This window comes from Phoca vitulina, unplaced genomic scaffold, assembly GCF_004348235.1.
Source record: "Phoca vitulina isolate PV1807 unplaced genomic scaffold, GSC_HSeal_1.0 scaffold21, whole genome shotgun sequence".
NCBI lineage: Eukaryota > Metazoa > Chordata > Mammalia > Carnivora > Phocidae > Phoca > Phoca vitulina.
Genome location: NW_022589724.1, coordinates 1,376,042 through 1,399,740, shown reverse-complemented (window position 1 = coordinate 1,399,740; position 23,699 = coordinate 1,376,042). Strand labels below are relative to the sequence as shown.

Genomic DNA, 23,699 nt, shown 5'->3' with positions numbered 1-23,699 from the left:
TTCTCCATATGCTTTTCTGAAACATCAAATATCCAACTCATGTTGATATCTGAAGCTCAAATTCAGTCTGAGCAGTGTGTGTGTGGGGGGGGTGGTGGTGGTGAAGGGGGCTTTGAAGGCCACACACAGTGGGGATGGGGAGTGGGGAGGGGACTCTGGGTGGGGAGTGGCCCAGTGAACAGTGAATGAGTTGCAGGCTTTGGCCCTGGCTATTCTTTCCAAGGAGATACTCAAGAGCCCCCACTTACTTAGCCACTCTAAGTCTCAATCTTCTAACCTGTAAAATGGGGGTAATAATAGCAGCTAAATAAAAGGGCCACTAGAATTAAATGAAATAATATATGTAAAGTACATAGTATGCTCTGTTATTCACTCAAAATTCAGCTGGCTAGTGTTCTAGGTGCTCTGAGATACACAACTGAACAAAACAAAGAGCTCTTCTCAAGAGGGGTGGTGTGGTGAAGTGGCTCCGAGCTTGGGCTTGGGAGCCGTGCTGCTTGGGGTTGATGACTAGCTGTGTGATCTTAAGCGAGGTGCTTAAACTGTCTGTGCCTCAGCTTTCTTATTTGTAAAATAGGTAATAGTGTAACCTCACAGGCTTGTGTGACGGTAAAGTGAGGTAATGCATTTAAGGTGCCTAGAACAGTGCCTGGCTCACTAAGTGTGAGGCGGTAGTTTTATTAAAAGGAGGGGCCTCCGCATCTCCTCCCATTGCCTAGTGTGCTCAGGACTCCAGAGCCGGCGAGACCGGGCGGCAGCGCCCCCTCCTGGCTGCCGAGAGAACGGAGTCCTCCCGTTACTGAGCCGCCCTCCCTGCTCTTTTCCTCCCCGCCGACTAGAAGCCTCAAGAATTTCTCTACCAGCCGGGTTTACCAGGCGCCACCCCCGTGGTGGGCTCTGCGCGCGCACTTTGCCGGGCCGGTAAATTAAGTCGTCTCCTCTAATTCTCAAACAGCTCTCGGACGCAGAAACAGTTACTGTTTCCATTTCGCCAAGGGGGAAACGGAGGCTCGGGAGGTCGAGTTCCTTGCCCCGCGGCACGCAGCGAGGGAGCGGCGGGTCCGCCTGGCCCCAGCCTCCGCTCGGTCGCCGGGCAGCCCGCCCCAATCACTGCGGCGTGTGCGCGCCGGTGTGCGCGCCTGTTCTGTGCGCGTGCGCGCGCCCGGAGACGGGTCCCGGGGGCCAGGAGCGCGGTCGGGAGGGTGGGGAAGGAGGGGTGCCCCTCGGACCCGGGGCGCGCGGGCGGGGCTCGTGCCCGGCCCCAGCCCCAGCCCCGCCCATCGGCCCCGCCCTCCCGGCTGCGGGGCGGGGAGGAGGCGGCGGCGCTGCGCGCGGGCACTCGGCTGGCGGTGAGGAGCGCGGAGCCGGAGCCAGACGCCGCGGCCGCCACCGCCACCTGCGCGGTCGTCATCAAGGTAGGGCGGCCCGGCGCCGTCAGCCGTGCCTTCCCGGTGCGCGCGCGGTGTGCGCGCTGCGCCTCCCGGCTGCAGCGCCCTGGGAGGGATGCTGGGCTCGGCGCGCCGCGGGGGACCCGGCGGGGCGCGGGGGGACGAAGCTTCCGGCACCCCCGCGTGACCTTACAAAGCACCGCCCCTCTCCAGGCCTCAGTTTCCCCATTGGGATAGCGGGCGCAATGGTGGCCCCTTCCGCTCCGCGCTGTTGGGGGAGGCCGCGCTGAGGTCCAGGCTCCCGACGGCTCGGGGCTGGGATCGGCACTGTCTGCACCGCCGACCCCTCCTGCCCGCAGGGAGGGCCGCTCACGCTGGGTGTGGCGAGCCGGTCCCGACAGGGCCCCCCTGGTGGCCTGGGTGTCCCCGCGGGACCCGTCTGGACCCTCCGCCTCCTGACTGGGTGACGGGCAGGGCCTCAGCTTCCAGGTACGGGAAACAGGAGGGGGCGACAGCCCGAGGTCCCCATTGAGCCCACCTGGGCATGCAGGGTGGGGCCGTCGGAGCTGGCCAGCCAAGTCAGCCTTGCCAGGGGAGCCCTGAGTTGGGGGTGATGGGACCATCAGCTGCAGACTGGCCTGGACCAGACCCATGAACCCACCAGGGTTTAGAGAATGGTATGGAACGTCCTCTTCCCCGTCCCTGCCCCGCCAGGAATGATAGGGCTGGATCAGGTTCGTGTGTGTAGACCTCCAAGGGGGGACAGTGCCAAGAGAGCTGTGTCTGGGTGGGGTTGGGTCTGGGACAGAGCACGTGTCTGAGGGACTGTGGCTCCAGGCTCACAGGGTAAAACAAAACAAAACAAAACAAAAGACCTCTGGCATCTGGCCCAGTGGCTCTGTAAAATCCCCTCTGGAAGGTCTTGCTGCCCCCATTACACACCTCTTATGATGGGGATCTTATTAACTCTAAACAGTTGGAAGCTGCTGGTCCTGCTCTGGGCACACAGACATCTTCCTCCTCTTCCTCCACCGTGGGGCAATCATCTGGTCCCTTCAGTCTGCTCACTTCCAGGCCCAGCAGCCCCAGGCCCAGCACTTCTTCTCCTGCCAGAGCCAAAGGGAGCGAAGGGCAGAGGCTGGAGCTGAGGTGTCTGCCCCAGGGCAAGCAGCAGTGGGCCCGGGGCTGGTTCAGAACCTACGGGCATCAGGGCTGGAATGTGGGCTCTGCACTTCCCGCACCTGTGGGGCGCCTTTGGGTTAGCAGCGCCTTAGAGGTCTGGGGGGAGGGGAGGAGCCAGAGGAGCCCCTCTCCAGGCCCTTCGTCCTGCCTCCAGTGCCTCTTCCTCCTCCTCTTCTGTTGCCTGCCCTGATGGAGGAAGTAGTTTCTGAGAACCACGTCTGGGCCTTCTGGTCACTCTTGTCCACTTCATGACCTGCCCTCACCCAAGAGCTTTCTTACTGCCTGGGCCGGTGGTGAGCTCTGTGTCATCAGAGGGATGTGAACAGAGGCTGGATGAGCACTTGGCTGGGGGTGAACTACCTTTCACTGCAAGTCTGGGATTCTCGGTCTGACTAACAGTGTGACCATGACCGTGCCCTCTGGTTATGGTGGAGCCTCACAGAACCTGGAGCTAGACCACAAATGAGTACTGTTACCCCCTCGTAAAAGCAGCCCAAGTATATGTGCTGTCCCTCGAACGGAGCTCTAACACACACGCTTAAATGCTACCTAAGTCTCTTGTCATCTCTACATATGTATAATCTGGGCTCTGTTTTCCTGCTCAGCATTTTGGCCTGATTTAGGGGCATGGCAGATTCTGGCTATTACAAAGTCATCCTATGCTAATAATTTAAAAATGTACTATGGAATTATGGCATGTCCATGCTGAAAGGGATCTGAAGAAATCATCTCTTCAACCCCCTCATTGTCTAGATATGCATCCCCTAGCCCCAGAGGGGACATGATTTGTCCAAGTTGACACAGCAAACCAGCAACCAAGCCCAGGGATCCTGATACCAAGACCAGAGTATTTGCTTATTTGTTGGAAAACACATACCATATAGTAAGTGAAAGCAGTCTGTATTTATTCCTATAAAATTAGCAAAAATAAATACAAAAGGATAAACCTCTCTGCTGGCAAGGCTGTGGGAATTCTCCAGCAGCATTTAATTTTGCAGGGCAATCTGGCAGCCTGTTACAAGAGTCCAGGAAAATGATTCTAACTGCCCTTTGCCCCTAGACTTCTTTCTTACTTTGAGGACTTTACCCTGAGGAAGTAACTATAGAGAGAGATGAATGCAATGCTGTTATTTATAACAGGTTTTCTCATAGTGAAGCTCTTGGTGTTTTATCTGAGGTTTAATAAACATTTCATTTGAAAAGTACAGCTTAAAAAATAGTAGCATTAAAGCTTCCGTTGCCGGAATCCGGCCAACATAAAAGCAACGTGGTCCAGAGGAAAGCTCACAAGATTAACGTCAGTAGGCATAGATTCCGGGATGAACTCTTCATGTACCCTGCTGTGTGACCTTGGTTCAGTCCCTTTCCCTTTCTTTCTTTTTTAAAAGATTTTATTTATTTGAGAGAGAGAGAGAGAGCTGAGCACGAGCAGGGGTCAGGGGGCGCAGTGTAGAGGGAGAGGGAGACACAGACTCCCCACTGAGCAGGGAGCCCCTCGAGTTTCTCGATCCCAGGATCCCGGGATCATGACCTGAGCCAAAGGCAGCCGCCCAACCTTCTGAGCCCACTCAGGCGCCCCCCGCTTTCCCTTTCTGACCTCACTTTCCTCATCTGTGAAACGGGATAGATTCAGTGATTGCTGAATTTCTTTCAGCTCCGACAACCCGCCTTGGGGATCTAACAGATCTCTGTAACTAAAGCCTATATTGGAACAGTGAACACGGTGATAACCAAAGAATGTTCTAGCCTTCCTCCCCCATCATTAAATGAATCCTCTTAGAGACAGGCAGCTAGTCTTTTTTCCCTGGGAAGGGGCTTCATTCAGCATTAAACTTTTGTTAGTTGCAAATGGCCAGAACCTGGATTGTTATATAAGAGTGGAGTGTGGTTTTGTTTTTATTTTTCTTTGCCAGATATCAGGGGACAGAGATTTTTCAGGAAGACCAGAAAAGAGTGCAGCAGGATCTTCTGTTTGTTATTTTAAGTCTACAGGCTCTGCCCTGCCTCCTTCAGACCAGATTAGAGGTGCTTTGCAATCACACCTACTATGAAGGGCCAGGAATAGGTGACTTTACTTCTGTGAACAAACATTTATTGGGCACCTATTGTATACTAGGCCTTGAGGTGCCTCCTAGGGTCCTGCAGGTTGCCATGAGAAATAATATTAGGTTAAACTATGTGAAACGGCCAATATCTGACTGTTTTTGACTTACAAGAAATGACAATTTCATTCAGTTCAGTCTAAATGGAAAAAGATAGAATTAAAGAGCCCTGTGCTCTCTACCATAATTGAGAAATTGGCAGGGTGCAGTGGAGGCTAGGACAGTGTGATTATAAGCTTGGAAAAGTCAAGGAGGAAGGGCATGGGAGCCTGACCTTGAAGAATCAATAATAATAATAATAATAATAATAATAATAATAATATTGAGTACTTCCCACCTGCCCGATTCTGTCCTAAGTGCTTTACATTCATTCATTTAGTCATTTAGCTGTTCTTTTATTGAACACCTACACTGTGCTCGGTATTTTCTGGGGTGGAGGCAGGAGTCTTGACAGTAAATAAAATAGACCCAAGCAATCTGTCCTAAAGAAACTTACAATCTGATAGGGGGGAAAAAGACAATAAACAATAAGTAAAGCAAATGATGATAAATGGGGTAGAAGAAATAAAAGACGGGTTATGTTTCGGGCGTGTGAGGGGGAGTGGAAGGACTGGGTTGGGATTTTAAATTGGGTGGTTGGGGGGATCATTAAGTGGGAGACTTTTGGGCAAAGTCTTGAAGGCAATGAGGAAGGGAGCTGGGCTGGTTTCTGGGGAAGAGCCATCCAGGTGGAGGGGACAGCCAGTGCAAAAGGCCTGAGGTAGGACCGTGCCTGGCACGTTCACGGGCGAACAGGCCAAAACAGAGCGACGGAGGAGGCAGGGGAGACTGGTAAGAGGTGCCACTGGTGGTCGGGTTGTGGACCCTGCCCTGTACATCATGGCATCCTCTAAGTTTCTGAGGGGGGTACTCTTTTTTTTTTTTTTTTTAAGATTTTATTTATTCATTTGACACAGAGAGAGAGCAAGCGAGCACAAGTGGGGGGCAGAGGGAGAGAGAGAAGCACGCTCCCCACTGAGCAGGGAGCGAGATGCGGGGCTCCATCCCAGGACCCTGGGATCATGACCTGAGCCGAAGGCAGACGCTTAACTGACTGAGCCACCCAGGTGCCCCCCTTTTTTTTTCTTTTTTTAAGTAAACTCCACGCCACACTTGGGACTCAGACTCATGACCCAAGATCAAGAGTTGTATGCTGTACTGACTGAGCCAGTCAGGTGCCCCGAGGAGAGGGCACTCATTTTACTCCTCTTTTTCAGTTAAGAAAACAAAGATACAGAGACATTAGGTAGCTAGCTGAGACACCGTGTCTCACAGAGGAGCTAGGGCTTTTAGTAGAGGGCAGGGAGGAGCTGTGGGACGGGGCCAGGGCATGGCCAGATCTGAGTGTTAGTGCGCTTCCTCTGGGGTGCAGAGAGAAGCTGTGGAAATAATCCAGGCTGGGGGATGAGGTGGACCCAGGCAGTGAACCAGTGAATGTGGGGGCAGGGGATCTGCCGAGCTTAGTGCTGGGAGTGGGGAGGGGGGTCCAGTCCAGGTGAGCAGGAGGAGGAAGAGGAGGAAGCCAGGCTGGTCTTAGGCTTATTTATTGAACAAACACTTAATAGCACTTCTGCTCCAGGCACCATCTAAGATTTGACGTACATTAACCCATTCAATCCTCAAAGCATTATGGAGAATAGATACTCTCATTTATTATTACTACTTTTTAAAATGGGTGTATTCTATTGTATGTAAGTTATATCTCAATAAAGTTAATTTACAAAGAATGTTTTTTTCTATTATAAATACTTGATGGTAATGGGGAATTTAGAAAAAAAGGAAAACAGAAAATGAATTATCTGTATCTTCTATTTTCATCTCAGATAATCAATGTAAGTATTTTGGTGTATTAACTTTGTCTTTTTTTTACTATTTTCCCCATTTTTTAAGAGATTTTGTTTATTTGACAGAGAGAGAGAGAGCACAAGCACATGGAGGGCAGAGGCAGAGGGAGAAGCAGGCTCCTGCTGAGCAAGGAACCCGATGCGGGGCTCGATCCCAGGACCCTAGGATCATGACCTGGGCTGAAGGCAGCCACTTAACCCACTGAGCCACCCAGGCGCCCTATTCTCCCCATTTTACAGATGAGGACACTGGGGCCCAGGGTCAGCCATTTGAAGCCATGTCATCTGGCTCCGGTGTCCAGGGTCTTCATCTCTGTGCTGTGCTACCTGGAATGTCAGTTGGTGGGTCCCATTGAGACACCCCCCCAACTCACCCCACCCCGGCATCAGTTCACAGATCGGGCAAGTGAGGCTCAGTGAAAGGCAGGGCCTTGTGTCCCATCTCTCACCTAGTTGGGAGCAGATACGTGAGGGCTCATTCTAAGAAGAAAGAGGATGCTGAGAACTTGTGCAGGGTTGATGTGGCAAGTGCTTTTGGTCTGGCCTTGAGCCCAGAGTTTGCAGGGGGCTGGCAGGTGGCATGACCCCACCCCCAGGGAGTGCCCAGGACCGCCGGGCCGGGCTGCCGGGGCAGGCCCTGCCTCCCTGAGCTCAAGAGTCTCAGCCTTCCTGCGGGCCCTGGGTGGGAGGTGGCCAGCAGATGGGGAGGGAGAGTTTGGGGCTCTGCCAGGCCTGCAGGCCCCCTGGGACTTGTCTCTTGTACTCTGACTGTGCATTTATTTCTGGCTCTGGTGCCAGCAAACTCCTGGGGCCGCCTGCTGCTAGGGATGCAGTCCTGGCATCCGGTCCCAGCACAGCGACCAGTTGAGCCTTGCGCCGGGGTCTTCCCCACCCCCCCAACCCCGCCCCACCTGCAAAATGGCATCATAATGGTGCCAGCTGCAGGGTGCGGTGAGGTGTAGGTGGAAAGTGCAGGCACACGGAGGTGCTCAGTAGATGGGCAGCTACTGTTGCTTTCCCTGAGGCTACCCCAGGCTGTGGGCTCAGGCCAGGGGATTGAGCCTGCCCCAGCCAGAGCACCTCCACAACACTCCCCTTCACACCTGGCTGAACCAGGTAGGGCCCAGCCAGCGCCAGACGAGACAGAAATGAACCTGGGGCAGTGGCCTGCAGTCCAGGATTGCAGACAACAAAAGACGCAGTGGAACGAAGGAAGCCACGCCTCTGAGGAGGGAGACCTGACCTGGCAATAACGTGCTCTGTAGGCAAGTCCTGTCCCTTCTTTATGCCCCTTGTTCTCACCCATAAAGAGGGGAGAATATTTCCTGCCTTGCTGATTGTAACAATCTTCATCCTAGCAGCCATCTACCGAGGCTTCCCTGTGCTGGGGGAGTATGGATGGAGAGAAACCAGACACTTCACTGCCTGTAAGGGCACACAGCCGGAGGGTGGGGGCAGGGGGCCCCAGCTCTGATAGGGAAGCCCAGGAGCTGTGGCCCTCAAAGAGGGGCATCTAACCTAGCCTAGGGTGGGGCTGGAGGTGGGGAAGGCTCCCGGAGAAGGTGACGTCTGAGCTGGGTTGTTAGTGGGATGGGAGTCAGCCAGACACAGGAGGGGAGGAAAGCAAAGAAGGTCATTGGGTAAATGGCCCACCTCTCTGAGCCCCAGCCTCTGCATCTGTAGAATGGCTCAAAAGTAAATACTTGCTTTGCCTAATTTATAGGGTGGTCGTGAGGCTTAAAATTGGATAAAGAGCATGGAAGCGCTTTTGAGCTATAAAATGTCAGGCACCTGTTCGTTGTTTATTGTGATGTCTGGAGCCCCTGGGGGTTCGGGAAATACAGGACCAGCATCCTTCTGGGTCTCAGAGAACATCTGGTCTGTTTTAAAAGGCCTCAAATCAAAGCCAACAGGGACAGAAAGCCTCTATTCACCTCATACGCCTGATTTAAGAGCTCAAGAGTATTTCTGTACCAGGGTGTGGCTGTGCTTAGAGAGGGCCAATCACAGCCCTGTCCCGTTGAAGAGGACAAGTGTCTGCAGAAAGCCATCGGGCCGTAAGCACAGGCCAGGCCTCAGGACCTGGGTGAGAGGGGCTAAGGGACATGCCAAGGGAAGGGCGGGGAAGACAGGAGTGCCATGAGATCACTGAGGAGAAACAGTTCTGGGTCGAGGAGGTCCACGAGGTCACATTAACTGGAAAAGCAAGGCAGAGAACAGTATGTGGGCACTGAGCCTGCTTGGGTTTGAGTTTGGGAGGAGAATGTATCTACACACTTGCGGATATGGAAAAATATGCAGACAGACACACATCAAGCTGGTTGATTTTCACTATCACTTTTGTCTTTTCTGTATTTTGAAATTTTTGCATGCAATTTGACATTTGTTTCTAGAACAAGTTGTCCATATGTAATATATGTGACAGTATAATGAGGACGGTATAACAGTCTGACATCAGCAGGCTGGAGGGTTCAAGGAGGCACCCATAGCACAGAGCCATGGGGGGGCCTGGATGATATCCCCCCCCGGGTGGCCCTCCAGGACAGTCGAGAGCAGAGGCCAGCGATGGCTTGAGGGAGGCATCACTGAAGGAGAGGTCTCTGGGATAGGTCGTCCTAGGACCTTTCTTGGGACAGAGACTGGGGTTGGAGGTGGCTGCAAGCACCGTCAGCACGGTGAGCAGACTGTCCAGGCCAGGGACCGCAGGCTACATCAGCAGGAGCACAGCGTCAGATCCAGAAAGATCAGGGTTCTCCTGGCATTTGGGCCACCCCCGGAGTGGGACTAGGACAGCAGGGACAGGTCCAGCGGGCCCGCTGGCTAGGGCAGGGCCTGTGCCTTCAGATTCTGTGATGCTTCAGGGTTCCGCCTCAATATGGCAGACCCCAGCAGACCCTTTTCGCTCAACCATGCACTTTCTTGGGGCTCTCACACACCTTCCCACCTCTTTGCAATGGAAATGAAGACACTAAGCTACTGTCATATTTTCTTGAATGCAGGGTACCATCTGTTGTGAGATATACCATTATTTTATAATCCACTAAGAAAGAAAAAACAGCAAACTATAAGGTGAATCCCAGTTTCAGAGATGTTAAATGTTAAAAAACTGTGTCTTAGAATCAATCCGATATAACATGCAATAGGCCCCATACTAGACTCTTAATGTACGTATACTCATTTAATCCTCTATCAACCTCCTGGCTAGATATTCTTGTCCACTTTTTATAGATCAGAAAACAAGGGCCCAGAGAGGTTAAGTGATTTTTGCAAGGTCACACAGCCAGCAAAAGATAAAGCTGGGATTTGAACCCATCCATCACTTTTTCCTCCTCCAACCCCACAAAGAAAAGGCTCCTAAGTGCTGGCCCTTAGGAAGAAGAAAGTGTTCGTGCTGCGGAGTGAACATAATGCCAGTTCAGAGTTCAGAAGTGCCCCACTGGACTGGTCATTAAACTCTCAGGACTATGAGTAATGGGGGGAGGCCTGGAGGGGAGCGGGGGAGATAATGGACAGGAAGGAGCTCTGAGAGCTTGTTGGCTGGTTCATTAGCCTCATCCTTGTTACGATCATTACCAAGAGTAGGTTGACCTATGGCCCACCCTGGAGAGAGACCACAGAGACCTGCCCCACACATATTACCCTAGAGCCTCACCCAGAAAGGCCCATTCATTCATTTCCTACGAAGTTATTTTTCAATTTACTCTTGTGAATGAGACCTTTATCCATGTATGGGCCACTGAGTGCCTGTGAAGCCCGGCTTGATGCTAGGGATGCAGAGCAGAACAGACCTAGGTGCTGCCCTGGTGGGATCGCAGACCACAGGAGATGGGCAGTAGTCCTAAAGTCTCACAGAACCTGCCACAGGTGCCTGAAGGAGAAGGGAGGGCTTGCAGAGCAGAGAATGTGCTTAGTTCAGGGTCGCTGCAGAAGGCTATTCTAAGGGAAGGACTTTTTTCTTTTTCAAAGATTTTATATATTTATTTGAGAGAGAGAGAGATTGAGAGAACGAGTGGGAGGAGGGGCAAAGGGGGAAGCAGATTCCCCGCAGAGCAGGGAGCCCGATGCGGGGCTCCATCCCAGGACCCTGGGATCATGACCTGAGCTGAAGGCAGAGGCTCAACCGACTGAGCCACCCAGGCGCCCTAAGGGAAGGACTTTTGAGCTGAGATCTGAAAGACCAGTAGGGAGCGATCAGATGAAGGGGGGAAAGGGAGCCTGCTGGACAAAAGAAACAGCCCCAAGGCTGAAGGAAATGGACCTTTGAGGACTTAAAAGCACTGAGTGTCTCCAGCTCTGATTCCTGGGCCGATGAGGCTGGAGAGGCGGAGCGGGCCAGACCCTGTGGGTCCTGGAGCAGTGGCCGGGGAGTGACATGCTCAGATGGGCATCTTTGGAAAAGGTTGGGGGCAAGATGGTTGGTAGGTGTGTGCAGGTGCGAGCAGCTGGTAGCAGGGGGAATAGAGATCAGTGGATGGTTTACAAGGTGTTGGGGTGGGGGGGGCATTCATGATGGATTGGCTGTGAGTCCAAGGAGGAGGGAGCTACCCAGATGACCCGGGGAGAGAAGAGCTATAGTGGGAAAGCTGTCACCCCGTTGGTACCTCCTGTCCTGGTTTGGGTTTTGTCCGTTTTTTTCCCCAGCCCTCCTTAGGTATCCTGGTTCATCCAGCACCAGAGTTTGGCTGGATAATGGGGAAAGAAGTCAGCGGGTGAAGGTTTCGGGGTGAGGATGAGGTGACGGACCTCATGGGAGGAGAGAAGGGAGGGGCAGACGGGCAGGGACGAGGTCGAGGAGGCCAGTGATGGGCCGTCTCACGGAGGCAGAGCTGTGGGAAGGTGTCCCAGGTTACTGGACACAAGCAATAGGCCTCACAGCAGGTGGATGTCGCACGGCCCAGACGCCATCCCTGGAGCTGGCCTCTCAGAAAGGCTGGCTCCAAGCTTGGCAGCAGAGTCAGGGCAGTGCTGAATGGGTTATGTCGCCCCGCAGAGCAGTCTGTGGTACCCGGGCGCTCTCCTCGGGCCTGAACCTGTTTTATTGCTCCAGCAGGGGTGCCCACAAAGGCCTGGTCACATCTGGCAGATGACAGGAAGCTGAAGGTGTGGAAGGTGCAGTCAGCAAGGGGGCGCTTGAATTAGTGACTTTGGAAGCAGGTGGAACATTTTCACATGATGACAAAGTGCACGGTGTGGCCAAGGGAAGGGGGTGACTGAGGACAAGGAAAGGAGGTCATTTGGAGATGAGTTGTCCTTGCACAGGGGAAACTGAGGCTGGAGAGGATCTGGGACTTGTCTGAGGTCACGCAGCCAGGCAGTGGCTCTGCTGGTGTGGTTTCCTGTGCTGTGGGTTCCAGATTTCGGAGGGTGGTTCCTCGGTCTTCCTTGGGAGATGAGAACCTGATGCCGCTGGATCTGCATACGGCCTGGGCTAGGTGTCAGGAGGCCTGGGTCGGGGGCTGTGGCCAGCCGAGAGGTGGACGTGGACGGGAATGCTTGCGGGAAGACTGAAAGGGGGAGCAGCTGAGCGCGCAGAGTGCTGGGAGGGACTTACTGGCGAAGGAACCAATGCGAGCCGGGGCTGCTGATGGGAAGCGTACCGAGCCTCTTTGGGATGTGGCGAACACACAGGCCAGTTTTTCTCAGTCTAGGGAATAGTATCAGGTCCTGGGTGCTTGCCAAGGGCGGGGGAGGTGGGAGCAGCCTGGCCTGGCAGTGGGGAGAGTTTCTTCATTGACACTGTTGAGAGCTGCAGGCATATCATGATAATAAAAAGTCAGACTTTTAGTCGGTCTTATTATTGTTTTTAAGTTCTCTATAGAAAATGCACCCCCTTCTTGTCTGCACCCAGGCCTACTGCCCTTGTCCCCCCCCACCTCCCACCGTGCCCCACCTCTCTTCTTGGTTTACTCCTGGGCCACACCTCAGCTTTGAATGCCCAGCGGAGAAGCCATTGAAGGTTTTGGAAGAAGGGATGCTTCTGTCTCACGGTTGCCCAAGTGGGACTCAGCTTAGGAGAAGTCAGATGGGGAGGTTAGGAAGACAGCCTGGAGTAAGCGAGAAGGATGTGGGAGATGAGGAGGATGAGAGCAGGGGAGAATAGAGCCGCAGAGAGACAGGACAGGACTTCAGGCATGCCCCAGAGGGCCCGGGACCCATGTCCACAGCTGTCCGCCACCACACCAGGCCTGGGCCGGCACATCGGGGGGACCACCAGGCTGCAGGGGCTCCAAGGCCTGCGGTGTCTAGAGCTGTGGTTGGCAGTCAAAGGCAGACTCCTTAGGCTCTAGGAGCACCCCCAGATCTCACCCCCTAAACAAAACCTTCCAGAGTGTGAGGACAACAGTAACGCTCCTCAGGGGTTAGTTCCCAGTCCGCAGACATCAGTGGGACCTCATGGGTATCCAACAGCAAACCCATGAGCTGGGTTTGATTAGTCCCATTTTACAGCTGAGGAACCAAGGCTTCATAGTGAAGGAGAGTAACTCCTGGAATCGTGGCCTACTGATGGCTCCATGTTCTGCCCCCCCATCCTGCTAGCACTTGTAACTTGACTGGGACACACACCTCCATGCCACCCTCAGCCACCCTCAGAGCCAGCAGGTGACCTCGTGACTCAGGGGATACAGCTGCAGAGGGCTGAGAGGTACAGGGACCCGAGAATGGCCCAGTAAGGGGCTGGACTGTGGCCGGGACACCGAAGAAGCAGCTGGTTTTAGCATCAAGAACTAGAGATTTTCGTTCTCCCTGGGATCTGCCACTGACCAGCCAGGTGACCTTGGACCAGTTACATCCCTTCCCCAGTCCTTGTTTCCTCACCTGAAAAGTGAGGGGGTTAGACTAGATGATCTCTACCATCCTGTGCAGCCTGAAAATCCTGAGAGTCTCTCCAGCTTCTGTTCTGATGGCCTCCCAAGTGAGGTATGCAGACGCTCGTTGGGGTGCCGGGAAAAATATTGTCTAAGAGAAAATCATTCAGCTTTGCTCACATTTGGCAGGTGCAGACCCACTGACACCCACACGTCAGACAGCCTCGTGTCCCGTGTCTCCAGAAGTCTCTGGAGAGAAGGGGAAAGCACTCCGAGAAAGGATGGCAAGGACGCCCCTACTCTTTGTTTTCAGGAGTTTAGTACAATTAATTTAACCTCGTTAATGAATCCAGGTTAATCCAGACTAATTAATCCAGATTGGATTTGTGGATTATATTAACCAGTTTGAACTAAACTAATCCTCACAAAGTGGACAAGTGGTTTTAGAAGATTCCTATCTGAACAGTGGGTTCTTAGTGGTTCTAATAATATGAGTATGAGTGGACAAGAAATTAACACTTGGGTTTCCGGGCATGATCCCATCAGCAGCCACAAGACAAGGGGAAAAAAAAAACAACAAAACCAATGACAAGGTAATCAAGTCTGATAAGTCAGCCCAAGACGTTTTTCAATTGGGGGGGGGCACTATTTGAAATACAGATTTAGAGTCACTCTGGTAAACGATGAATCTCGCCTTGTGTATATGTTGTGCCTCATAGCTCCTGATGATAGTTACTCGTATAAAATATTGGCGGGGTGGGGCTTATTTTTTTTTTCTCTTTGGAAAGAGTAAATGATAAAGAAAAAACGTCCCCCTGCTCTAACCTGCTGGTCCTTCTCTATGTAGCTGCCATGTCGGACAAGTCACCGTGTTTGTGATCGAACTTTGTTCCAGTGGGGTGTGATTGCTCCATTTTTCTACCTGTTCCCAGGGCAGTGAGCCCGTGGCTACCTCTGGGCCCACAGAGCCCAGCACAGGGGTCTGTCCGCAGCTGGAGCATGGAAAATGTAGGGTGAGGCGATGTGCCCCGATTTACCTTTCCCAGTGTGGGGCTGCTGCCGAGCTGACCTTCCTAGCAGCAAAGACTTGGGGTCTGTCTCCCCTCCTGACCCTAAGGAGCCCCATCCTTCCCAGCCTAAACCACAGTCTGGAGAAATGCAGCCCACCTTTCAAAGGCCTGCGTCTCAGGAGGGTCCAGCTAGCGTGAATGATCCCCACCCCCACCCCACCACCCGCCTCACAATTAGAAGACTTCTTCCCCCAGCCATGCTTGGAATTTGTCCCTCTGAGAATGGCAACACAGATAAGGAAAAAATATTTGGTACTGTATCCAGGCACAGGATCAAAGGAAACTTTGTTCCATGTCTTAGAGGACTCTCCCGGGCTGGGGTGCCAGAAATCCAGATCCCATTCCTGGTTCTGCCCTTTAGGGATGTCCCTGGACAAGTGGACTCAATTTCCCTTTTTGTACCCCATGAGCCCTTGAGGTCTGGCCAGCGCTACTATTCTAAGAAGTGAATCTGGGATCTTTTGGGGTACCTGCTCTGCCGAGTGGTTCTCAGCCCCCATCTGGAGGAGTTGAGTATGGTCTGGGTTCCAACCTGGGTGAGAGATGGGGTCAACTTGGAACATGATGGGGAGGTGAAGAAGATGGGGAGAAGATGGGAAACTTAGTTACACAAGAAACTCCCCTGCCTGAGTGGAGCCATCGCAGGGGCAAGTGGTCGGCGGCCTCAGATCCTCTGAAAGGTTGTGTGGGGCGATGGCAGTGGATGCCGCTGGTGGGGCTCGAGGCGGGGCAGGAGGGGAAGTGTGGATTTCCGCTCAGTAGAAGAAGGAAGTCTGACAGTTGAGCTGCTCTGTCCCCAGAAGGAGTGAGCTTCCCATCACTAGAATGGTACAAGCCAAGACCCTCAGACTTTTCAGACAGCGTGGTGTGGAAAGGAGGACAGAGAGCTGGGCTGGATGTCCACCTGGATCCCTGACGCTGGGCAGTCTTGAAATATTTGTTCTGTTTTTTTGCCCCAGATGTAATAAGATCATTTGAAAGCCGGAGTTAGCCCGTCTGGCTAAGAATTAGATTAGATAAGAATTAGAGCTTTAAATCAGCACAAAGGGGGTGGGGGAGGGGCACAAGGCTTTCTCTGCTGCCGCCTGTTAAGGGAGTTTGGGTGCCTCCCAGCACAGGTGATCCCCTCCACCCCCAGATCTTTAGATCTTTAAGTATTGCCACTTGGAGGAGAAAGGACATGGACACTTTGTGCTTCTGGTTTAATCTATAAGCCCTGTTCACCTTATGCATTTTTGCTAAATGTTCATTTCAACCCATTAATACAGTTAAATACCATAGGGCAGTGCCTAGTTCTCGGTGAGTACTCAGTAGAATGCTATTATTATTTATTTTGAATTTATCTTGGATTTGCCATGTGCCAGGCTGTGTTCTAAGTGCTTGTCATATATGAACTCATTTACTACTTCAGGATGACAAAACCTGAGGCCTGGAGAGGTTGACCAGCCTGCGCAAGGTGTCCCAGAGGGCGTGTGCTAAGACCAGTGTCTGTGTCTGTAACCATCTCTGCGCCTTGCTGTGTGGTCACATCACGCAATAAAGAAACAAAGCATGTGTGCCTCCGTTCTCCCTTCAGAGCCTCCCTAAAACCTCAGGACGGTGGCAAGCAGAGATGCACATTCCCATTGTACACATGGGGCACTGGGGCCCAGAGAGGGACAAGGACTTGAGCAGGGTCACACAGCCAGTGGGGGCTGGAGCTGGGCCCCTGGTCTCAGAACATCTGTGTACCTTCCCTGCGCAGAGCCCCATGGGAGTCCCTGTGAGCAGGCGCCGCTCCCTCAGGGGCTCTTCCTTCACCGGGAGCAGCCGGAGTCCCACAGAGGGACAGCAAGCCAGATGGAAGGGGATGGGAAGAGTCAGCCCTCTGTCCAGGCACAGATCCTCCAGGCCCTTCCTGAAAGCGCCCGGGAAAGTGGTGAGGACGCTCCCCCTACAGCAGGGCCTTCTGCCCAGGGAGGCGTGGGCAGAGAAGGCCCTGAGTGGCCCGGCTAGCCCGGAGTGAGAGGGGGAGGGAGGACCCGCCTCCCCAGGGAAAGCAGAGCACAGGCAGAGCGAGGAGCTGGCTGATGGCCCTGCGGGAGAGCCGGGCCCTGATACCTCGGTGCTGCTCGCTCTTTTCTTCCCTTTTGGGGCAGAATTTGCGTAACATAAAATTTACCGCTGTAACCATTTTTAGTTCTGTGCCCTGGAGTACGTTCACCCTGTTTGTACAACCAGCAGCACTGTAATTTTTCAATTTTGATCTCACAATAGCCTATTCTATTCTTTAATGGTTTTGCTGACATGTATTCGTGAAAAGTGTGCGTTGAGTGCTGAAATTTTCACACTTGACAAAAAGGACCATGTGTCGGAGCTTCCCCCACGCCAGGCATTGCCTTGAGGCATTTTAAATGAATAAACTCATTGAATCCGTACCATTTCCCTGTAAGTTAGGTTCTGTCGTTGACCCCAGTTTACAGATGAGAAGACTGAGGCACAGAGAGGCTTAGTATCTTTCCCCACATCCCTCCCTGGCTCTTGTCCAGGCCCACCAGTTGCTGCCGTTTATGAGGACTCACTGTGACCAGGCTAACTGCGCTGTTCAGCCTTGGCGCCATTTCATAGCAGCCTGGCAAGAGGTAGGTGCCCACGTGGGTTGCAAGATCTAGAGGAGAGTCTGGGTTTATATCTGGGTCTCTGACTCTGAAGCCTGTGTCTTGACCACCTGACCTCGACGCCTGCTATTCAAGACAGGGAGGCTGGCATCTGAGCACCTGCCTGGTTCTTGAGGGCTGGCCTGAGCCCACGTTTGTATATTGAGAATATTTGCGAGATGGAAAGGCAAGAGTCACAGCCCCAAGTGGCCCCGAGTTAGGAAGTGGTTGTGTGCTCATGGAGCCTTTGGAGGACAGGTTCCTGCTGCCTGGTAGTTGTGTAACCTCAGAGAAGTGACTCCATTGCTCTGAGCTGAGCACAGCTTGCCGTGCCCATGAGATGGGGTGATTCTCATGGTGGATGTGCGGAGTAACCTGAACGGTGAACGGGAAGGACTCTGCAAATCACAGAGCTGGGTTGTAGAGCAGTGGCTCTGAGTGGTCCCCAGATCAACTGCATCACTGTGCCCTGGGAACTTGTTAGAAATGCACGTTTTCAGGCCCCCTACTGAATTGCTAAATCAGAAACTCTAGGATGGGCCCAGCAATCTGGGAGTTAATCAGCCTTCCAGGTGATTCTGTTGCACCCTCAGGTTGAGACCCGCTGTTGGAAGGCTGCACGCAGAATGTTCATGAGATACTGTCACCAGTCCTAGCAGAGTCAGACTTGGGCCAGAAGGGCCTCCTCAGCCTGGGGCACTGACATCTTTCCTGTACTCTTCAGCCTCCGTGGGGCCTCCTGCCCTTCCTGGCCCATGGGCCCAGTCTGAACAAATGATTGGGGGGAAGCTCAGGGAGGCTAGAAATGGGGACACAGTGGCCTCGCCGTCCTCCCCTGGCCCCTGTTGCAGCTGCTACCTGAAGAATTGATTAGGGCCGAGCATTATGTCCGTGGTCCTAAGCTGGGGAGGGAGAAGCAGGAAGGGACCGCCCAGTGCCCTCCAGTGTCCAGCCGGGCTAGGATCAGAGTGCCGGGTTGCCCAGGCAGGAGGAGGAAACAGGCAGGCAGGCCCTTAGTCATATCTGGGGACTCGGAGCACAGGGAAATGGGTTGAGGGAAGAAAGGAAACTATTTTCTGATGTAAAACCCCAGCTGCTGAGATGTGGTCTAGGAGCCAGGCCTCCCGGCTCCACGGCTTTCTCAAATTGCTAGGACCTGTGGAGACAGGTCAGCCCTTGACTCCTGGTTAGCAAATCCGAGGCTCTGCCCTCCCCTAATCAGGCACACTTTTCCTCCTGAGCTCAGACCAGGAAGGCCTCAGAATCTTCCTCCTCCTCTCCCTTTTCATGCTCCACAGCTCCCCCCTCCAGCCAGCTAGAGCCGGACCTGAAACAGAACCCACTCACCCACCTATTTCTTCCTTAGATACAAGCCCAAAGTTGAGGAAAGAAAATACTTTCTCCGGCCAAACATTCTAACTACTTAATAGCTGGGGCCACATTCCCGGCAGCCCTCACCTCACCACACCCCTGGGTTTCAAACTGACATCTTCCCGTGGTCTCAAGTGCCAAGGCCTAGCCGGATTCAGAGCCCTCGCCGGTACCTGGCTGCTCCCTTGCATGTGCCCAGACCCCAGCCAGACCGGACCCTTGTGGTTCCCTGGCTGTGTCTTTTACTTCCTCCCCCTACACCACGCACCCTTACCCCCTTTGCTCTGTGCTCAGCTCACTCAACTCAGCCTTTCAGGCTGGCCTCAAACAGACCTGCCCGGAGGCTCTCACCCACTCCCCGGATTTCCACCTTCCCACTGCAGCCTGTTCAGTCCTGTTCGCCCCGAATTGAGCTCGCTGGTTCCGTGTCGGCCTCTCCCATCAACCTGAGCCCCTGAGGGCAGAAGTCCCTGCCAGGTCATCCTTGCCTCTCCCCCACCAGCACCCTGCAGAGGCCAGGCTCTGGGAGGGCCCCAGGAATGCAGGTTGAAGTCACACTGGGCCCCAGGGTCCCTGCAACAGGGCAAGGTGGGAGCTGACTGGTGGGCCAGAGGTGGGGGCCCCCCCAGAACTGAGACTGGAGGGCTTCTGCTCGGTGTGGAACCCTGAGCCAGGCACTCTCCCTGTCCGGGCCTCAGCGACCCCCTCTGTCCAAAGACAGACTCAGAAGCTCTGCCGGGAAATGAATGGTGAGGAGGAAATAGTACCTCTAGATTTCAACCTCCTGCAGCTGGCTTCAGAAAGTCCCCAGTGACCCTTGTCTCTTGAAACTCTCAGATAAGGAGATTGTGGGGCAATAAAGCTGCATGAAGTTTTGGTCTGGGCCTGATTTAGGGGAATAAACAGGAAGAAGCTGGGTTCTGTGTCTCCAGGGAAGCAAGACGAGAAGGGCACCAGCCCTGCAAGGACGGGGACAGCCGATAGGTAGACAGCTCTGTCATCCTCACGGTCCCGGGTTTTGGTGCATGTGGGCTGCAGAGCATTCAGTGGACCATCCTAACAGTTGGGCAAGGTAAGAGTATTACCTGCCTGAGAAAACAAACCCTGAGAGGGGATGAGATTTGCCCAAGGTCATGGAGCAAACTGGTGTCCGAATCAGGACTCTCCCACCAGACCAGCACACCTGCCATGAAAATGACAGCCCTCCCCCATTCCTCGTGCCCAAAGAGTGGGTTCAGGAGAGGCTGGTGGCGTGAGTGGAAGTTAGTCCAGGGAACCAGGTGGTACCCCCCCCCCCCCCAGGTACCTGCTTGTGGGATCTGGCCTGCGTGTGGGCAAAGCAGAGGGGAGGACCATTCAGACTTGGCGGTCTGATGGGTGGATGGCTGGATGAATGGATGGAAGGAGCAGGCAGGAACACGGGCAGCAGGACTGGGGGAGGGAAGAGGGCAACCACAGCTGAGCTCTTTAAGGTATTTTATAGCCATTATCTTGTTCAGTCCTTGGCAAGCCTCTGTGAGGTAGATAGTAGGGTACCCTTTTACAGATGCAGATGCTGAGGCCCAGAGACAGGTGGAGTTTCAGGATTTGAATCTGATTCTCCTCTTTCCCTGCCCTGGGCAGCCTCATAGCACAGAGAGAGCTCAGGCCACTGAGCCAGGGTGGCTCCCTGGTGGTGGTTCTTTGGGGTCCAGGCAGGTGGAGGGAGACGAGGAGCATCCTAGGAGCCCAGCTAGGTACTTCCGTGGGGCTGCTTTGCTTCCAGGCAGAGAAAGGGGCATGAGCAAAGATGGTGTGCTTGGGAAAACACAATGCTTTGAGAGGAGAGCAGATAAACCATTTTGGCTGAAGGACGAGTTTGTGGAGATGAGACACGGCCAGGGGCAGTGTGGGGCCCCACACCCCAAGTCCAGCCATGGGCTTGCTCCTGAGGACAGAGGGGACCTGCGGTGGTGGGTCTTAAAGGGAAATGACGGTGTCAGAGGGAGGTCAGGGAAGGAGCCCCCGGCTGGCATGGGGCAGAAAGGGAGTCGCCCAGAGAAAAGGCTGCCCAGGCTTTGCAAGGCTTGTGGGAAGGGGACAGGACAGTTGGGGGCCGTCGGCCAGGGGAGGTCAGGCTATCACAGGAGGTCCCCTGCCCCTCTTCGGTGCCGGGGACCTGGCTCTGGGCAGTGTCAGATGTCAGGAGGAGGCTCTCCCTCGGGCCTAATCTCATCAGGAGAGAGGCATTTTCCTGGCTGTCTCTGACTCGATCAGTATTTCCTGTGGGCCTGCAGGGGAGGCATCTGTGCCGGACCAGAAGGACCGGAGACCTGGAAGAAGGGAGATGGGGGCAGAGGAGGGCCCCACGGCAGAGAGAACCTGGAGACAGGGCTGTTTTTACTTGCTGGCTGCAGGGCCCTCTGCCTCCCCTGCTGATACGGGGGGGGGGGGGGGGGGGGGGGGGGGTGGGGGGGGGGAATTGGAGGCCTGGTGGAGGGTTCCCCTGAGGCAGTGTCCCTGATTTCCGGCGAGGGCTGTGCTGATGGAGAAAACCAGAGGGCTCCCCCTGTCTTGCCCAGCACGACTCCCATCCCTACCGAGAGCCCCAGTCCCCTCAGCACGGGGCTGAGCGAGGCTGCAGGCTTCTGCCCTGAGGATCTCCGCCAGAGAGATGCACACATACACTCTTCGGGTTCCTCTTGACCAAGAGGGATTATTAGTTAGCTTTTCATGGGTGCTTGTCTGTTCCCTCCATCAATGTGGTGAGCACCAGGGGTCAGAACTCTGTGCCTAGCGGGGTGCTTTGCACTTTCTGGTTTGGGATTTTTACTCAGACCTCCAAAACGTTGGGCCGTCAACACATAGCTGTCACGTACGAAATCAAATCTTAGCGTGCTATAAACATCGGGACCACGACAGTCTTAACAGCAAACATTTGTTGAGCGCTAAGTATGCACCCAGCATCACTCCATGTGCTGTGTGGATTATCCTATTTAATTGTCTGGGCAGCCCTGTGAGAGAGTGTGGACCCAGGACTGAACAGCTTGGCTTCAAATGCCAGCTAGCCGCCTCCTAGCTGTGTGATTTTGGACACGTTGCTTAACCTCTCTGGGCCTCCAGTTTTCTCATCTGTAAAAATGGGGTGATAATAGTACTTCGGGGATTGCTGCAAGGATTGAGTTAGTACATGGAACATACTTCATGCATAGTTAGTTGTTACTATGCCAAATTTTGCTGGTGAAGAAATAGCCACATTAAGTCACCCGCCCAAAGTCACACAGGTGTGGTGGACATGCTCTGTAATTACACTGTTAATTGGGTACCCAGTAGCCACATGTAGTTATTGAGCACTTGGAACGTTGCTAAGGTGATGGAGAAGCTGCATTTTACGTTTTATTTCCTTTTACTTCATTTTGACTTTAATTTAGAAGCCACAGGGCCCCCGTGTCAGAGCCGGTGCGGGGGTCCCACACCCAGTGGTCTGATGTCAATGATGCTCGTGTGCGTTCGAAGTTGGAGCCCGCAGCCCTGTGCTTTAGCAGTTTAAGATCACGCCATCTCCAGCCTTCCTGCTCTCGGCCGTCTCCCCGAGCATGTGCAGAGCACTGATGGAACTGCCCATCCCCGCCCCTGCACCCCGGTCCCAACATGGGGCCTGGCGCAGAAGAAGCACTAAGCCAATAGCGGATGAAGCTTGCTGATTGAATTAAGCCAGATTCACCTCCCTTTACAAACCTTGTATTCTTCTGCTTTGAAATGTTCTGTGCTCTGGTTCAGGATGTTGGGCTCTTTAGGAAGTCCATTCTAGAGCCTTCTCTTTCACAGAGCAAGTTGCCAGAGTCAAGGTTACAAGTGACTTAGAATCGTTGTGTGTGAATTAGATGACAGTTTTCTGGAGGCCTCTGCAGTTGGTGGGGTGCCCGATTTGCCCCTGTTTGCCTGGGACTTTCCCAGGCATTTCCCGTTTTAGCATCGGGAATACGTAGTCCCCTCGCTCCCCTCCCCACATCCCAGGCAAACCAGGACAGGCGGTCCCCCTGCTTCTGTGGAGAGCGACAAGGCCTCTTCTCGCTCCGAAGGAGGGAAGAAGACTAAGCCAGTGGGGTGAGACCCTGAGGCCCCAGTTTCCTATATCCCACCATGTCACTGCAGATCCTGATGCTGGCCCATGGAAGGCAAAAATAGACACCTTGTGCCAAGAAGTGACAAGTAAACCAGGGCCTGGCCTCAGATGAGCAGAAACGACTGTGGATAAAATTCTCACTAGCAGGAAGTCGCTAAGACCTGTGGTTTCTTCTTTCTGCCTGGTGAGCAGGGGAGCCTCCATGGGAGGCTGGTGAAGCAGAGATGGGTGCCAAAGAGGGCAACTTGAACTCACTTGGGCCTTCCTTCCCGAGCCAGAGGTCCTGCGTCCTTCTGGGGTGGATCAGAGGCCCTGATAAGGATTCAGGACGAAAGAGAAAGAAGCTTTCCTGTCAAGTTTGGAGCCAAGGTCAGGATCAGCATAAGCCCTATGACGGATAATAGTTGGTCAAGGATTGGAGTCCAGGTGCGGGACCCGCCCATAATTAGGTGTTTGTGGTGTTAACTCTCGGTCTTTGTAGATCACCTTCAGAGTGTTCTTTACTCTTACAGTAGTCTTTTTTTTCATTTTTTAAGCCTAGGAAACTATGGTTCTAATTCCCCTCTGTTAACTACATTGACCTAAGTGTGGTGGTTTCAACCTTCTCCCGAGGCGTGTAGAGGGCAGCTCACATGGCCCCGAGGTCAGGTTTTAAGAGAGCAAATTAAATAAAACTGCAAATATTAGATGAGGAACCACAAACTTACAAAGGGACGATCCGAGCCAGCAGCACCAGACCCCTACCCACCCCTGAGTCTAATACCAAATTAGGCAATGTCATGCTTTCCCTGAGGCCAGGAACAGGCAATTAATGACTAATCTATTATGCTGATTTGTACCACTCCCAGTTTGGGTTTGGTTTCTTTCACCCCGCAGCTAACCCTTGTCCTGCAATGATGCAGGGCTGGGCTGGGAAGGCAGACCTTTGGGTGCAGGCAGGAATACACAGACACACACACACACACACACACACACACCCATATGTATATATATGTATATGTGTGTGTGTGTCTTTCTCTCTCTCTGTGTGACTCTCTCTCACACACACACAGACACACACACACGTCAGAGAGGAGCGCATAGCAGCAAGAGGGCCATAGGCTTCTGCTTCCCACCTCCCGTTGCTCCTATTAATGTCATCTTGGTCAAGTCACTT

The 23,699-nt window shown here is 53.5% G+C and overlaps 1 protein-coding gene across 2 annotated transcripts in view; it reads left to right on the top strand.

Moving 5' to 3' along the window:
* The first annotated feature begins 888 nt into the window (after positions 1–888).
* The window catches only part of CORO2A (coronin 2A), a 52,579-nt gene continuing 29,768 nt past the window's right edge, over positions 889–23,699 (top strand). Inside the window, exon 1 of one of the 2 annotated variants that reach the window (XM_032418746.1) lies at positions 889–921. The gene's annotated coding sequence lies outside the window, so the exon portion shown is untranslated. Of the gene's footprint in view, positions 922–1,321; positions 1,416–23,699 lie in introns of those variants that run through there. The other variant, XM_032418743.1, reaches the window with a different exon arrangement.